This window comes from Sciurus carolinensis, assembly GCF_902686445.1.
Source record: "Sciurus carolinensis chromosome 14 unlocalized genomic scaffold, mSciCar1.2 scaffold_124_arrow_ctg1, whole genome shotgun sequence".
NCBI classification, from domain to species: Eukaryota; Metazoa; Chordata; class Mammalia; order Rodentia; family Sciuridae; genus Sciurus; species Sciurus carolinensis.
This window is the reverse complement of record NW_025920109.1, coordinates 308,082-325,729: the sequence shown is the minus strand read 5'-3', so window position 1 is coordinate 325,729 and position 17,648 is coordinate 308,082. Positions and strand designations below refer to the sequence as shown.

Genomic DNA, 17,648 nt, shown 5'->3' with positions numbered 1-17,648 from the left:
TTTTTTTGGTACTGGAGATTTAACCCAGGGCCTCTTTACAACTGAGCTATTATTTTGAGTCAGGGTCTTGCTAAATTGTTTTAAGGGCTTCACTACCTTGCTGAGGCTTTTCTTGCATTTGTAATCATTCTGTCTCTGTCTCCAAAACCACTGGGATTGCAGGCATGCATCAATGCACCTGGTAGTAATCAGAATTACTTACTAGTCTGTGAGAAGATAAAATTTGCTTTGCTTCCTTTAAAGAAGTTAGAGGCAAAATTTAAAGCACTCAGAGTATTCCCAGATAAAAGTGGATTTTTTTTACTGTAAACAAATGGGATACATGTTGTTTCTCTGTTTGTACATGGCATAAAGGCATATTATTTGTGTAATCATAAATTTACATAGGGTAATGTTGTTTGATTCATTATGTTATTTTTTCCCTTCCCCCCACCCCTCCCACCCCTCTTTTCCCTCTATACAGTCCTTCCTTCCTCCATTCTTGCCCCCCTCCCTAACTCTAACTCTAACCCTAACACTAACCCCTTCCACCCCCATTATGTGTCATTATCAACTTATTAGCGATATCATTTGTCCTTTGTTTTTTTGAGATTGGCTTATTTCACTTAGCATGATATTCTCCAATTTCATCCATTTGCCTGCAAATGCCATAATTTTATCATTCTATATAGCTGAGTAATATTCCAATGTATATATATATATATATATATATATATATATATATATCACAGTTTCTTTATCCATTCATCAATTGAAGGACATCTAGGTTGGTTCCACAATCTGGCTATTGTGAATTGAGCAGCTATGAACATTGATGTGGCTGTATCTCTGTATTATGCTGATTGTAAGTCCTTTGGGTATAGGTCAAGGAGTGGGATAGCTGGGTCAAATGGTGGTTCCATTCCAAGTTTTCTAAGAAATCTCCACACTGCTTTCCAGAGTGACTGCACTAATTTGCAGCCCCACCAGCAATGTATGAGTGTACCTTTCTCCCCACATCCTCTCCAACACCTGTTGTTGCTTGTATTCTTGATAATAGCCATTCTAATTGGGGTGAGATGGAATCTTAGGGTGGTTTTGATTTGCATTTCTCTTATTACTAGAGATGTTGAACATTTTTCCATATGTTGATTGATTGCTTGTAGATCTTCTTCTGTGAAGTGTCTATTTATTTCCTTAGCCCATTTGTCAATTGGTTTATTTGCATTCTTGGTGTAGAGTTTTTTCAGTTCTTTATAGATTCTGGAGATTAGTGCTCTATCTGAAGTATGATTGGCAAAGATTTTCTCCCACTCTGTAGGCTCTTTCTTTGCATTGCTGATAGTTTCCTTTGCTGAAAAGTGGATTTTTGATGGTCTTTGACATTCCTTTTGCATTTCAAATACTCATGAATGTTTCTCTGTCATAGCCATTCATTTTGTGATTATGTCAAAGAGCAGTAAATACAGTTTGACAAAGAGAGAAGGAGGAGTGGGGAAAATTAAAAGGGAAATAACAATATAAACTATTCTAAAAAGACTGTAATCTATGTAAGCATATGTAAATAACTTGTAATATTTTTGTTTAAACATAGGTGGCCCACTCATTTTCTTTCTAAGGAAGTAAATGCAAATAGAAATTTACACTTCACACAAATAGCAAATTACTAAGTGAGTAGAAGTCTATAAATCACCAAAGAAAAATTCACCATTTAAAAAGTAAATTTTTAATTCATTACTGAGTAAAAATCTGAAATACTCATAAAATTCAGTAAAATTTTCCAAAAGTAAAACTATTGTAATAATTCGTGAAAAATTAAAAATTCAATTTTGCAAAACTGTAAGAAAACCCACAAAAACCACACCAGACATGGGAAATCACATAAGAGGGTTTATTAAGCAAACAGAGTGTCCCCCTGCAGGGTAAGAGAGAAAATGAGAGGAAAAGAGAAAGGAAAGAGAAAGGGTGTGAGCAAGAGAGTGTGAAAAGCGAGGAGGAGAAAGAAAGTGAGTCAGGGGGAGAGAAAGCATGAGAAAAGATGGCGGGGTGTCTACCCTTAAGCAGTTGAATAATGCTGAGCTAACAGGGAACCAATAGTGGAGAAGGATACTTGCAAGCTGACCTATGAACCAATAGCTAGTTAGGATGTTCACAGACTGACAAGAAGTTGGGAGGCGGGGAAGTGGCTGCAAGAAAAAGGGTGGTGAGAGCAGCTTTCAAACTGACAAGTTAGATTGTGATTCAACAGAAAGGGTGGGAGAGCAGCTTTGTATTACATTCCCCTGTTTCTGTTTTTATAAGAAAAGCTTTTGTTCTCCAGCTCTTTCCCACCTTATCTTTCCTTCCTGCCTAAGTGACTAGGGCTGGTTTTGCAGGTGAGATGTAAAAAGTCCATTGTCCCAGGGGCAGTCTTCAACTTCCAGACTTCCAGAGGCAGATGGTTTTCATGGACTTCATTTCCTCAATTTTACTGATCCTGTATTTTTACACTAACTGCCTGTCCCCAATTCTGGCTTTATTCACCCCTCTAATTTTAGGAACTCCTTTCCTGCTGTAGGGAAAGTGGGTCGATGACCACTATGGCTTCTATAAGCTGGAAGGGGGAAGCGTGGGGCAAGCAGTTTGGAGTTCCCTTTTTAGAAATTGGGTTAATCGAGGGGTCCATGGTAAAAGTCTGGTTGGGGCAGAGCAGGTTGTAAAGGCATCTGGGGATGGGTACTTCTGTGAGAGAACAAAAAGACATGAGTACTAAAATGCAACAAGATAAATGTTGCAGAATCTGGAACATGCCAATGAATATCCTCACCAGGGGGTGGAAGAACTGAGAATTTGTTCCCATAACAAGGACTAGCAAAGGCTGGAAAGGACAAGGCCTTTATTTGGGAACTTTAACATTGTCTAGGTTATCAGGAATGTAAACACAACATTTAGTAGAGATACTAGCAAACATAGATTAAGTCTACCTGTGTTTGTAGGCCTTAAACTGACTAAAAACTTCAGACTCTGGCAGTTTCTCTTGATAGTTATCAGGCACATTTGCCTAAGAATATCTCTTTTGTAGCTTTTAGTCTTTATTCTAGTGGGCTAACACAAGTGTACATCTTAAGTTACATTTAACTATTATTTCTTTTAAATGCCCAAGAATGGTGATATATTTAGTTTAAAATGTTTTGCTAGGTGTTTAAGATCAAACTCGTCAAATTGACCTGTTCCTGTCTGTTAAAGAGTCAGCTGAGTTCCCACAACAACTTCATGGGTTTTTAAAAACTAAGTTCTATCAAAGTATGCTGAGAGTAACAAAAATTTCAAAGCTAATCTACAAAGTTTTATCTTCTAGTAGAAAAAATTTACTCAAAAAAAAGAACATCTAATTTTGTTTTACCTTCAAGTCTCTTAAAATCTGATTACCTAATATGATAAAAGTAAATAAGTACCAATTAAATTATTAAGCACATAATAAATACAGTCGTGGTGGCAAGCATATAAAGGGATCCGGTTTCAGTGGTGGATTTTAAATTCTTGGGTCTTGGAATTCATTTTAAGTTCTTAAAAATTATTAAGGGCCCAAAGTGTTTTTCCTTATATAGATTACTGCTGATGTTTGCCATACAATATGAGAAAATTAAAATATTTATTTATGCATTAAAAACACCTCTCATGTTAGCATGAATAACATTTTTATGAAAATGATTTTTCTAAAAAAATTAGTTAAGAATGGTCTTTTTTAACATTTTAATAAGTTGTTTAGAGTCTATTTTGATAGAAGACAGCTGTATTCTTTATTTGCTTTTGCTTTCTATCTGTTGTGATATGTTGCTTTACTCCATATCACAACATATCATAATATATATAGCTATATGAAAAAAATCAAATCTCACAGATATGAAGTTGGAAAAGAGGAGAAACATTTTAATAGTATTTCCTAATTTTTGTAGATAGTGTTCTTTAATATATTAGAATTAGATTAACTTCTTTATTCAAGGTTATATGGTAACTTAAATTATATCAATAAACTATTCATACTTTAGTGAAAATTCACTGGTCTATTTTGTGAAAAGGGAGCTGAACCACATCATTACAGGCTGTATTTAGGGCATAAAATATTTCAGGCCTCGGTTTCTATCAGGAGCTCATGAGCCAATGCCTAACATTCCAAACCATATATGTCAATATGTTAACACCTGGGTACCCTAAACCAATGGAAACATGCCAAATCACACATGCTGAAAGATCAGTCAATCTTGTACTTCATTTTGTTCAAATTTCCCTCTCTACTGTGGAGCTCATAAAAATCCCACTGAATCAAGACTCGGGACTCAACCAGTACACGCTGCATCAATGAATGCTGAGTCTAAGTTCAAGCTTGCAATAAAGACTCTTTTGCTTTTGTATCAGAGAATGCTCCCTGGTGGTCTTTGGGGATTTGTGATGTGGGCACAACACTTGCACTTTAAATGAATCTTTTACCATGCATGATTCTATATTGTGAGGTGCTAATGACTGGAAAAATATTTATTCTTAAGTTACAGGTTGAAATTTTTATATGTTTATTCAAAAAATTTTTTAAAAATCCTCTATTTGTTAATATCACAACTGACCTCATCAAAAAAGTTTCTAAGTAGTGGAAAGATATTAAGCTTAAAGTAGCAGATCCAAAAATTCAAAATCTAATTTGTATTTGTAAACCTGAATTTTAGTATTGGCAAGAAATACCTACACTTGATTTCCTTGAAGTGACAAGTTTAATTCATTAATTTCAAGAAAAATCTGCCAAATATCTAAGTCTGAATAACCACAGTTTGTCTGTTGGTCATTTTTTATAGAAAAAATAATGTTGCTTATAAAAAGTGGGGGCTAGTTCATCTTATAGCCAAATAATCACCCAAAAATATTTCCTTGCGATAACTATAGTATTTCTGTGTGCAGTCCATATGTTTTTTATATAATTTCTATTTCATCATACATATACAACACAAAAATAATAATCATTTACTCAAGGATGGGAATTTAATAAAATTAATGCGTTTTACTGCTTGGAAAAATATTTTAAGTGTAACTGATACATTTTTTCTAAGAATGTGCAGTGGTGAAGAATGCCATGATATACTTTGGTGGCACTGCCTAAATGTATACCAGAAAAGACCAGTTTTATTCTTATTGCTACTGGATCAACAGTTAAAATATTAACACAGGGAAAAAAGCAAATTAACATTTAGTGCACTTCTGAAAATATATTTTTACCTCTGGACACTCCCTGAAAGGGTATTAGAAACCTGGGGTCCATGGCCACAACTGGGAACAAATGCCTTTTAGTATTCTTGCTAACAACCAACATAAACCACCCACAAAATTCTGTCAAATATTTTCAGTGGGCTCAGAGAAAATTTTCAAATTCACATGAAGGTGATAACACATTGTGAAAATGGTTGCTCTTTTATACCTTACCACCTGTAGGAATTTATAAATATTTAATCATTCCATACCAAACCCTGCTAGCTTTAAATCCCCTTTTTCTTTAGTGAGAAGGTTTTGTGGTTTCAAGTGTCAATGCAACACCATTCTTCTGTGGCAATAAATTAACACATGTAGAATTTGGTATAGAAACTGCTACAAAAGCAAATAAGTAAAAATTAATCTTAGAGGTATCGAGATATACTTTGGTATTAGCATAAGCTATGGTAAGTAAAAAGCAACTGGTCTAGAATAGTAAGAGGAAAAAAACAAGAAATTATATCATTTTAAGGACAATGTCTTTTCCATTTTGAGTTGTTTTCTCAATTTTAGTTCATTGTTCAATTTGAAGCATCTATCATTTTTGTCAATAGTGTTTATAAAAATAAATATTATAAATATGACAAAATTTTGTTTTCATAGTAATAGTTCATTTATTAGAGAAAGCAGTCTAAAAGACAGATCCTCTATACTACTAAAGCTTATAGTTTGATTATAAAATTCCAGTATGTCAATCAAACACAGGCACTTACTCACTTAATAAACAATCTGATCTGGGTCAGATTGCCATTGGACTTGGTAGCTTTATGTAAAGTCTCAGGTATCAGAGAGAATGGGGTTGCATACCCTGGCAAATTACCAGTTATAAAAATAACTCATTCAGTTTTTAACACCTACCTCCTGAATACTTTACTTTTAGCAATTCCTACTCAGTTTCAAAATCAGCTGTGATTCAAAGAGGGGTAGGTGCACTCTACTGCTCTGAAAAAAGCAATTCCTATAAGGTTAATGGTAGAGGTTTTTTGTGTATTATGATGAAAAGAGAAATATGGAACATATCTTGATTTTCCAGGTTTACCAAAAAGAACTTTAAGTACTGAAGACTCAAGAGATATCTTAGGTTCACTTGTAGATGAAAAAGGACATCAGAATACCAAATGCAAAGGCAGCAGGTGATTAATGGCAGGAATGCCTCTGGTGGTTTTTTGGAGGGGGTGTAGTAGGGATTGAATTCAGGAGCACTCTAAGTCAGAGCTATGCCCCCAACTCTTTTGCACTTTAATTCTGAAACAGGGTCTCATTAAATTGCTCACACTGGCCTCAAATTTGTGATTCTCCTACCTCAGTTTCCCAAGTAGCTGTGTTGTGGGCATGCACCAACTTTCCTGGTCTGAAGAAATTGTAAGCTGTGAAGTCTTCAGGCTCCACATATTTATTTATGTGTTCTGAAAATTCTAAAGTTTCTATTTTAATATACTACTGTTGGGTTGAATTGGGATTTCAGTGTTGAGCACAGCTACCCTTCAATATATTCATGTTAAATTTTACATTTGGAAAACATTAAATGAAATTTTAATAAACAATAAAATATTTTTCAACTATTTAGACCTGACTTATAAGACTTCTCAAACCTCTTGTCAAATTATGATAATTAAAGTCTATTTCCTTCCAAATTAGTACTAATATAAAAGAAGAAAAAACAGAATTTTAAAAACTGAGATCTACAAATAGCATTTACAACACTTGCAAAGGAAAATATAAACTATGATGAAAATAATCTTCATGAAATGTATATGAAAATACTTTTAAAGCCTTGTTCTAAAATTCTTAGCAATGTGCTAGTCATATATTCAGACCTCTCTTTCAATAATGGAAACTGGTTTTCCTTTATATTTACCAAAATCACTATTAAAAAAAATGTAAGATTGAAGTTACTAATTTACTCTCTACAGAATTATAAAAGTCTGAAACACACAAGGTGGACAGTCTATTTTCAAAATAGGTTTCTATAAACTGTTAAACTTTGAACAAATAAAATCTTTGCAAATGTAAAACATAGCACTCAAAACAAAGAAGTCTATAAGAATACAAATATGTCAAATGATTTTATTTATCTAAAATGTTCTGGGTTTCTTCTGTATCTGATTATTATAGCAAACTTCTTTAGCATTATTTGAATTTTTAGATGTAATACTATCACATTCCCTCTGGCCACAGAGAGAGACACGACAAACGTCTGAAGCTTTGGAAGTTTATTGTGCACAGTCTTCCTTTCTTTCCCTCTTTTCTATCCCGTTCTCTCTTTTCTTTCTCTCGCTCTCTTTCCCTCTGCTTAACTCTAGCCTGCTCTGGTCGCTCCGCTCCTCCCGCTCGGTTCACACCTGCTTTGGCCGCTCCGCTTCTCCCGCTCGGCTCACGCCTACTTCAGCAGCTCCGCTTCTCCCGCTCGGCTCACGTCCTCACTCACACTCTTCTTCCTCGCTTCTTCTCCTACTCTCAGCTTCTTCTTCTCTCAGCTTCTTCTTACTCCCAGCTTCCACCTCAGCTTCCCTCTACTCTCCCACCCACCAGGCTTATATACACTTCAACCAATCAGGGGAGAGTACACGAGGTAAACGCGCGGACAGCTGCAGGCATAGAATAGGTACACGAGGGGGGCATGCTCTAATCACATCGTTAACTAGCCAATCATTGGAATTCGCTGGTTGTTTACTGTATAGCTGGCCGCTTTTGGCTCAGTGCCAGGCGCCATCATGACATTGCCCAAGGCTGGGGGTCCCGGGAACCCCGACATATCCCCCTTCTTTATTATTAAACTAAGGCTCAGGACCGTGTCTGTCTTAGGCTGAGTGGTCAGCATATGTCCTTACCCGTCATCAGAGCCTGCAGAGCATGCTGCAGCTCCTGTCTTAGGTTGGTACACAGCCACCTCCTTCATTACCCATCTTTGACTACCAGTCCAGCATCAAGAGCCATACTAATGGGGGGCTGTCAGCCTTTAGGGCGGTCATGGCCTGATGAAAGATAATTTGATCTCTCTATTGGCTAGCTCGTAGATGCATGCCAAAACGAATGAAGAGAAGGAGGCCAAGGCAGAGGAGTACCACCATAGCTCCTAAGCCTGCCCGCTGTTTGACAAATCTATAAACAGAAGAAAAACCATATAGCCATATTAAATACAGAAACAATATACATCCCAGTAGAGTTACAATACGGGCAACACAAACAGCTCTCAGGGAATAAACGCATCCCAGTCCCAAAAGTTCTTGCAAGGTATCCACTTGTTCTTATAGTAAGTCCACTCTCTGATAGAGTCTCTATGGTCTGTAAGGCTGCAGCTGTATTTTCGGCCAAATGATCGTTGTTACCGTTGTGTCAATGCTGCTACTGCAAGGACTGTGATGGCAATGATCACGGCTGTTGCAATGTCAAAGCCTCTTCTGTTTCTTGATAATAGCACTGGCAATTCTATATCTGCAACAGAAACTAGGACTGGTAGGAAGATAGGAATGTGCATCAAAATTGCACGGGTGGCAAAAGAACCATTCCAGCATTGTGAGAGATAGCACACGGTTAGTGAACAGTTAAGAGGTGTTATTAGAAATGTTAGTTGGTAGAAACATAAAAGGGAGGAAATACACAAGCTGACGTGGGAGGAAAAGCAATATTACAGCTAGGGTCAGCAGAACGAGTTGCTCTACTCTGGGTCTGATTTGTAGCATGATTCCAACGGCAAAGTGCAAAAATTCCTCCTGTTAAAGCAAAGAAAGACTAGAGATATCCTTGTCACCAAAAATGGCATGACTTGAAAAATCATCAGTAGAATTGACAGGCTTGTAGAGGAATTGGTGAAAAACAAGAAAAGGAAGGATAAAAAATGTGTTAGTTAGAAGTAAAAAATATGGCCAGGCTAACAATGGCCCATAGGTTCCGGGTTTGCCTTTCCGTCTGAGTTTTTGTTATTGGAGGAAGGCTCAGGCTCGCCAATGCGAGGAGGAGCAGCATCACTTGCATGCTGTAAAACTCTGATTAGCCTTTCTGGAATCCAGACTGGAGTCTGTTGATCCTGTGGGAAAATACAAACAGACCCTCGGACCCAACGAAGGACTGGATCCGGTCCTTTCCAACAACCTGTCAGGATATCTTTCCATTTTGCCCATACTTGAGGAGTATCATGGGGATTATAATGTCAATCAGCTGCAGAGTGGCCGTCCCTATCCAGAGTTAAGAAATTTAGAATGAAAAGAACTAAATTAAGTTTATCTTTAGGAGACTTGTAGGAGGCTCCTATTCCCCCTTTTTGTTTATTTAAACAATTTTTTAAAGTAAGATGTATTCTTTCCACAATGCCCTGTCCCTGAGGATTATAGGGGATGCCAGTGACTGATTGGATGTTAAATGTTTGTAAAAACAACCGGAAGCTTTTGGAAGTATAAACAGGACCATTATCTGTTTTAATAACTTTAGGTATGCCCCAGCCAGCAAATGCTTGTAGGCAGTGTTGAATGACATCTTTTACCTTTTCTCCAGAATGAGCGGAAGCCATAATGACCCCTGAAGCAGTGTCTACTGACACATGTACATACTTAACAGTACCAAATTCAGGAATATGGGTTACATCCATCTGCCAAATATGACCAGGCAGCAATCCCCTGGGGTTAACTCCAAAGGATTGTACTGGGATTAAAGGAGCACAATGTTGACAATTTTTTACTATTTGTCGAGCCATACATTTAGATATAGGAAATTTTCTGCTCAAAGTAGTGGAATTTACATGAAATTTTTCATGAAAGAGTTTTGCTTGTTCCTCTATGGAAAAAACAAAAATTGATTTGATGACCATATCTACCAAGTCATTAGCATTGGCCAAAGGTCCTGGTAAATTAGAATGAGCTCTAATATGTCCTACATAGAATAGATGTTTACGCTGTAGGATAAGGTTTTGTAGCGTGGTAAAATAAGAAGCTACCGTGGACATGGAAGAAATATGGGGTACCGTTTCAAGAACCTGTAAAGCGTTAACGATATATAAGCTATCAGATAGAAGATTGAATGGCTGATTATCTGCTAATTTAAAGGCTAATATTACAGCTGCAAGTTCAGTAACCTGTGTGGAGTTGGGTGGAACTATTATGGTGTGAAGTTGTTTACTGATAAGTACTGCACCTACTCCATTTTTGGAGCCATCAGTAAAAATGGTTACACAGTCTTTAAGAGGCTGGACACTAGTCACTTTTGGAAAAACTATGGGAGTATTTTTACAGAATTGAATCCAGGGATGTTGGGGATAATGGTTATCGAACTGAGCTGAAGTGGAACAATATAATACTGACCAATCATCATCATTATTAATTAGCAATTTAATTTGCTGAGTGGAATAAGGAGTTATAATAATAGATGGATGGATTCCAAAAACAGTAATGCAAGATTCTATTCCCTTGAATATTACCTGAGCAATAGCTTGGGGATATGATTGTAATGTTTTAGCTGGAGAGCTAGGGAGATTTATACTTTGCAGAGGTCCTCCTTGCCAAACTATGCCAAAAGGGGTATGTTTCTCTGAGATTATGATTAAACTTAATGGTTGAGTAGGATCACAACGATCAACGTAACACTGCTGAAGTCTATTCTCTACTAGCTGTAAGGATATCCGTGCTTCGGGAGTAAGTTTCCTAGGGGAATTCAAGTCAGGATTACCTTTTAATATATCGAATAAAGGTTTTAATTCCCCTGTGGATAATTTTAAATAGGATCTGATCCAGTTAATGTCACCTAAGAGTTTCTGAAAATCGTTCAAGGTATTCAATTGATCTGTCCTGATGGTCAACCTTGATGGTCTGACTGTAGTGGCAGTGAGCCTTGTACCCAGATATTCTTGGATCTCCTCTAACTGTAATTTTTCAGGGGCTATCGTTAGTCCTCTTTTTTCTAATGCTTGAGTTATAAATTATAATGCTTCTAACAAAACTTCTTTTTCTGAATGGCAAATAAGTATGTCATCCATATAATGATAAATCAACAATCTCTTAAACTTTTGTCTAGTAGTTGTTAACGCTTTATCTACGTATATTTGACATATAGTAGGACTGTTAGCCATACCTTGAGGCAACACAGTCCATTCGAATCTCTGGTCAGGCTGAGTGTGATTAAGAGAGGGCAAAGTAAAGGCAAATCTCCAACAATCATTTTTGTGTAAGGGTATAGAGAAAAAGCAATCTTTTAAATCCAGAATAATAGTAGGCCAATTTTTTGGTAGCTCAGTGACAAGAGGGAGTCCACATTGGATGGATTCCATAGGGTACATTTGTTCGTTTATGGCTCTTAAATCATGTAATAACCTCCATTTTCCTGATTTTTTCTTTGTTAAGAATATTGGAGTATTCCAAGGAGAAGTAGAATGTTGTAAATGACCTGCTTGTACCTGCTCTTGTACTAACTTATGAGCTGCCTCTAGCTTCTCTTTTGTTAGGGGCCACTGTGGAATCCAGCGAGGCTTATCATCTTTCCATATTATAGGGATTGATGGTTTATCAGTGGCCCCTAGGAAAAACCCAATCCATGAGAATCATTTTTTGGTGGAAGTAAAGGCAGTGGTTGGGTAGATCCTTGACTGTCTTCCTAATCCTTTTTTATCATCATAGTTCATATTTTGTCACATATTTCTTACAGGAGTCCCTTGGTAAGTCTGATCAGTGGTGAGTTTCATATCCATTTGCTGCAGGACATCTCATCCCCATAGGCTAATAGGAACATTACAGACATATGGCTGAAATATTCCTGTGTGTCCCTCTGTATCTTTCCACGATAATGAGGAAGCACTTTGATTGGGGCTTTCTGCTACTCCTAAGCCTCTCAAGCTCTGAGCTGCTGTGATCAATGGCCAGTGCTTTGGCCAGACCATTGCGCTAATAATACTTTTGTCTGCTCCCGTATCTAATAAACCTGTAAATTCCATATTTCCCACTTTTAATTTTAGGAGGGGCCTCTGTCCCATATCCATAGTAAGGTTTATTAAAGTGGTTCCTGTTGATCCAAAACCTCCTTGTCTTTTATTTGTATTTTTACTGGGCCACAAAGAATGTCGACTGGGCAATATAAGCATTTGTGCAATGCGATCCCCTGGAGAGATGACTGTAATTCCTTTTGGTGAAGAGACCAAGGCTTTTATTTGTCCAGTGAAATCAGGATCAATAACCCCTGGGTGTACTATAAGTCCTTTTAGTGTTGAGGAACCTCTACCTAGTAATAGTCCTACACTGTTCTGTGGGATTTTTTCATGCCAATCAGTATCAATCATCTGCACCCCCATATCTGGGGTTAGTATGAGTCTGGAGGTGGCACAGATGTCCAATCCGGCACTTCCTGAGGTGGTTCTGCGCTCCCCTTCTCTGTGGGAGGATACCACCGTCGGGGAACTTGTTGAATTACCCCGTATATTTGTTGCGGGCCCCGGGGAGGGCCCTGTCTCCCGTTTTTTTGAAGTTTAGGATTCAACCCTAGGAAATTATCCTCCCTATCTCTAATAGACTGACAGGCACTACTCCAATGACTTCCTCTTCTGCATCTTGGACATAGCCCAGGTCCAGTTCCCAAGTTATTCTTTGTATAGATGTTCCCACCTTGGGCAAAGGGTGGCCTTTTGTTTGGACAAGTGGCTTTTAGATGTCCCTTCTGTCCGCACACAAAACATGATCCTAAAGACTCTTTATTAGTTTGAAGGGAACCTCCCCTGGGCTTGTGCAAGTGTGGCAGACAACAAGGTGGTTTGTCTGTCTATGGCTGCTACAAAGGCACTGCTCTGTGCCGAAGTATCATTTACATCTCTACACACTTTTAAGTAGGTGGACAAGTCTTTGTTTCTCCATGGTCTTATGGCCTCCCTACACCATTTGTTGGCTTGTTCGTAAGCCAATTGTTTTACTAGGGGCATGGCTTGCTCTGCATCTCCGAAGATGCGAGATGCTGTCTGAATTAGCCTATCGACGAAGTCTGCGTAGGGCTCACTACTCCCTTGAGTTACCTTTGACAACTGGCCCTGCAAATCTCCTGCTCCTTGTAATGTTTTCCAGGCCTTGGTTGCAGCCACGGCAATTTGCGCATAGACTGCTGGATGATAATTAAGCTGTGTCTGAAGGGTTTCATAAGGTCCTACGCCCATAAGCATGTCCCTATCGACTTGGGGATTCCCCGCTGCCGCATTTCGGCGGGCGGTATCCGTAGATATTTCTTGCCATGATGTTTTCCACATAAGGTACTGTCCCCCAGACAGAGCGGCCCTAGCAAGATTAGTCCAGTCCTGGGGCACTAAGTTTAATGATGTCAAGGTATCTACTAAGGCTATAGTAAAAGCTGACTGAGGACCATATGTACTAACTGCTTCTTTTAACTGTTTCACTATTTTGAAGTCTAAGGGTTGGTGGAATCTTTGATTTTGAGCATCCTCAAAAACAGGATATGCTACAGATCCAAGATGACTCCATTCTGAGCGTAATCCGAAACCAGACGCTTCATGAGGGGGTTCCCTATTTATGGGAGGTGCACTAGGCAACACGGGCACTAGAGGGGGCTTTTCATCTAGTCTTAATTTTTGTACTCTTTTTTCCAGTTCCTCTCCTGATAATTCCCCTTCTGATAGTTCCTCATCTGAATTAGTTCCTTTTTCTGAATTTTGAGAAAGATATGAGCGTTCCTCTTTTATTTCTTCCAAAACCTGTCTTCCCTCAGCTAAAGGCTCGGTGAGTGAAGGTTTTTTGTTTTTATCTTGCAGACAGGATTTAATAAGAGACCAAATAGCCATAGTGCCTACTGGCAAAGGGTTTTGCCTATCCGCTATACGAAGGTCCTCCCCCAGCTGTTCCCACTGTAGGGTATTCAAAAGGCCCTCATCCAAAAACCAAGGGGAAACCCTTTCCACAGTATCGAGAAATACTTTAGCTGTTTTTTCCTTTAATGGCGTCCCATGGTTTTTTAATAGCTCCCTGAGGGGTTGCTGCATTCTGAATTTAGACGTTTCAGACCCCATTGTTACTAATTTGAATACCTTCAGTTATGGCAATTACAATAACAAACAGTGGCCAAGCTGCCAGGAGCAACGAGATTACTGAAAGGAAAACTATCTATCAAGTGTGCACTAAAATTTTTATAGCGGCTTTTCACGTGCTACCCATACCCTAATTGGACCGCTTCAAGCGTGTTTCTACTTTCACTTTTAATTAGACCACGTTCCACGCGTCAGGACCGCTGCTGGCATATCCCGATACTGGACCACCTTCGGTGTGTCCTTATTTTTATTTTAATCGGGCCGCATCCCGCGTGCCCCCAGGACCGCTGATGGCATATCCTGATACCCTTTAACTGGACCACATTCCGCGTATCCCCAGGACCGCTGATGGCGTATCCTGATACCCTTTAACTGGATCGCATTCCGCGTATCCCCAGGACCGCTGATGGCATATCCTGATACCCTTTAACTTTTTTATAACCGGTTTAACTTATTAAAAAATTTTTTAGATATCTTACCTTGTTTTCTTTATAAAATTTTCATCTTCCCGGGTTTCGGCACCAGTTATTGCGTTCCCTCTGGCCGCAGAGAGAGACACGACAAACGTCTGAAGCTTTGCAAGTTTATTGTGCACAGTCTTCCTTTCTTTCCCTCTTTTTTATCCCCTTCTCTCTTTTCTTTCTCTCGCTCTCTTTCCCTCTGCTTAACTCTCGCCTGCTCCGGTCGCTCCGCTCCTCCCGCTCGGCTCACACCTGCTTCGGCCGCTCCGCTTCTCCCGCTCGGCTCACGCCTACTTCAGCCGCTCCGCTTCTCCCGCTGGGCTCACATCCTCGCTCGCACTCTTCTTCCTCGCTTCTTCTCCTACTCTCAGCTTCTTCTTCTCTCAGCTTCTTCTTACTCCCAGCTTCCGCCTCAGCTTCCCTCTACTCTCCCACCCACCAGGCTTATATACACTTCAACCAATCAGGGGAGAGTACACGAGGTAAATGCGCGGACAGCTGCAGGCATAGAATAGGTACACGAGGGGGGCATGCTCTAATCACATCGTTAACTAGCCAATCATTGGAATTCGCTGGTTGTTTACTGTATAGCTGGCCGCTTTTGGCTCAGTGCCAGGCGCCATCATGACATTGCCCAAGGCTGGGGGTCCCGGGAACCCCGACATACTACAAAATCCAATTGTCTTATTATTCCATTTGACAATACAGATAGTTACTTCAAGCAAAGTAATCACAATACCTACATGTTTCTAGTCCTACTTATAAACCTTATTCATAATATATAACCCTAAAAAGTCACTGTTATATAATTTAATATTATTTTAAATATATTAGTGGAGTTAACCATTTAAAGGTGGCCTTTTGCAAAATGTAGCCATCATTTGGATTTTTTTTCAGAAAGTAAAATATACCTGCAGATTTATTCTACACAAGTAGGACAATCAGTTATAAAGTAAAATAAAATATCAAAAATATTTTAGAAGACTTTTAAAATGAAGCAGTTTTACAAAAAGGTATGATCCTAGGAAAACTGTAGTATAATAAACAGAAGTTGATTAAATAAGTCAAACAGAAAATTCAAAAGATTGTTTATGAGTTTGGTATATTTCACTGTGCAATCTAGCTCATTTTCTTTACTCTTTAACATTACACAATAAGCATACCTTTACATTGTGCATAATCATTATGTTCTCTCAGTCATCCATGTACTGTTTTAGGTCTTTACCCTGAAAAAGCACAGCATTTTACTACTTGATAACACAGTTTTCAGAATGCATGGCTGATTAACTTAATAGCAATTAATTTTTTAAAGAAAATTGTTTGTCAGGAAAAGATACAGAATGCACCACCTAATCTATTTAAATACCAATAAATAAACAAAAATTGTCCTGGGGCTGTTAAAAAAGTCTAATTTTCTATTACTAAAAATAAAATACTGAGTATTTTTTAAATGCTTACCAGATACTCAAGGATGAGAGTCAAAAATTGATCTGGGTGAACAATGTCATGTAAGGTTACTATGTTTGCATGTTTTCAATCCTTAAAGAGTGAATCTGAAAAACAGAAATAAAAGCCAATTGTTTATTCTGTGGAAGGTCAGATTTTATAAAAACTTAAAGAAAGTTTAACATATAAACCAACTGTTATAATATTCTCTTAATTTAAAAATAGCAATTTGTCAAGGGGATGAGTGGTAGAAAAACTGAAGGTATCTACTTTTACCAGTTTTATGATTTTGAGTTTGATATTATAGTACCTAAGGTCATCTATAATATGACAACTCATCATCTTCTGCTTTTTTCCTTTAATGTTAACACTTTGAGTCTCTGGGATTAATTTATATACAGATCAAGGCTTTCTTCTGTTATGTTGCTAATCAGTTGCCTCAGGCATTATTTATCTATTTATATATTTGTTTTCATACCAGGGACTGAACCTGAGCCACATCCCAAGCCCCTCTGCTTTTTGTTTAATTTTTATTTTGAGGCAGGGTCTAGCTAAGCTGCTTAGATCCTCACTAACTTGGCGAGGCTAGCTTAAAACCTGCTATCCTGCCTCGGCCTCCTGGGCCACCAGGATTAAAGGCAAAACCAATTTTGAGTAATTCAATTTTTACATAAAATGGTATCATGACATGTATACAGTTCATTTATTTCTTACATTTAATATATGCAACTAATTTACAGTTACTATGCTTCCCATGTACCAATATGTAAAATTTCCCTATCAGATATTATCTATGTCAGTACTTTTAATGATTTCATATATTTCACTATATATTCAGAATATTAACTTTTTTCTACTGAATATGTTAGTTTTAGAAATAGTTTTTAAAGGTCTAATTATATCTTCCAGTCACTTATTATTTCTCTCTGCTTTTATTTATTAAAATTACTCTTATACCACTTTGGTTATAAAATAGTCTAAATAAATATACCTGCTCTCATAGCTGTACTGGGTGTGCCTTCTTCGTGTTCCAAACAGATCTCTTTCAATGCCATCAAATTCTGTGTCAGCTTACTTTTTCCTTTATAAACTGTTGCATATGTACCCTATAAAACATATTTTGGAAGAACAAGTCAAGAGTATCATAACAGGGTAACAATGAAGAAGAATAAAGAGCCCAAACTGAATTTCTAATTTCTAAGCATGCTGAATTCCATCTTGCAAAGAAAACTCCACAATGTCCAATATTAGAATTTCTTATGGCAAAGATGATATTCACTTACATACACATAGATTCCATGTTTTTATAAGACCAAAAAGTGTCTCAAAAGTATAAAGCAAGAATTTAATTTACTTTTTATGCTTTATTTCAAATTAAGATTTGGATCAATAGTATTAAAATCAAAGATACTCTCCCTGTAATGGTATATGAAGACTGAAGGACACTGAGCATATTAAATGAAAGAATAATTATACTGTTAAGTAAAAAA

General features: G+C 37.8%; 1 pseudogene; it reads right to left on the bottom strand.

Annotated features, from left to right (window-relative positions):
- The window catches only part of LOC124973318 (cyclin-dependent kinase 17-like), a 148,614-nt pseudogene that overhangs the window by 103,563 nt on the left and 27,403 nt on the right, over positions 1-17,648 (bottom strand).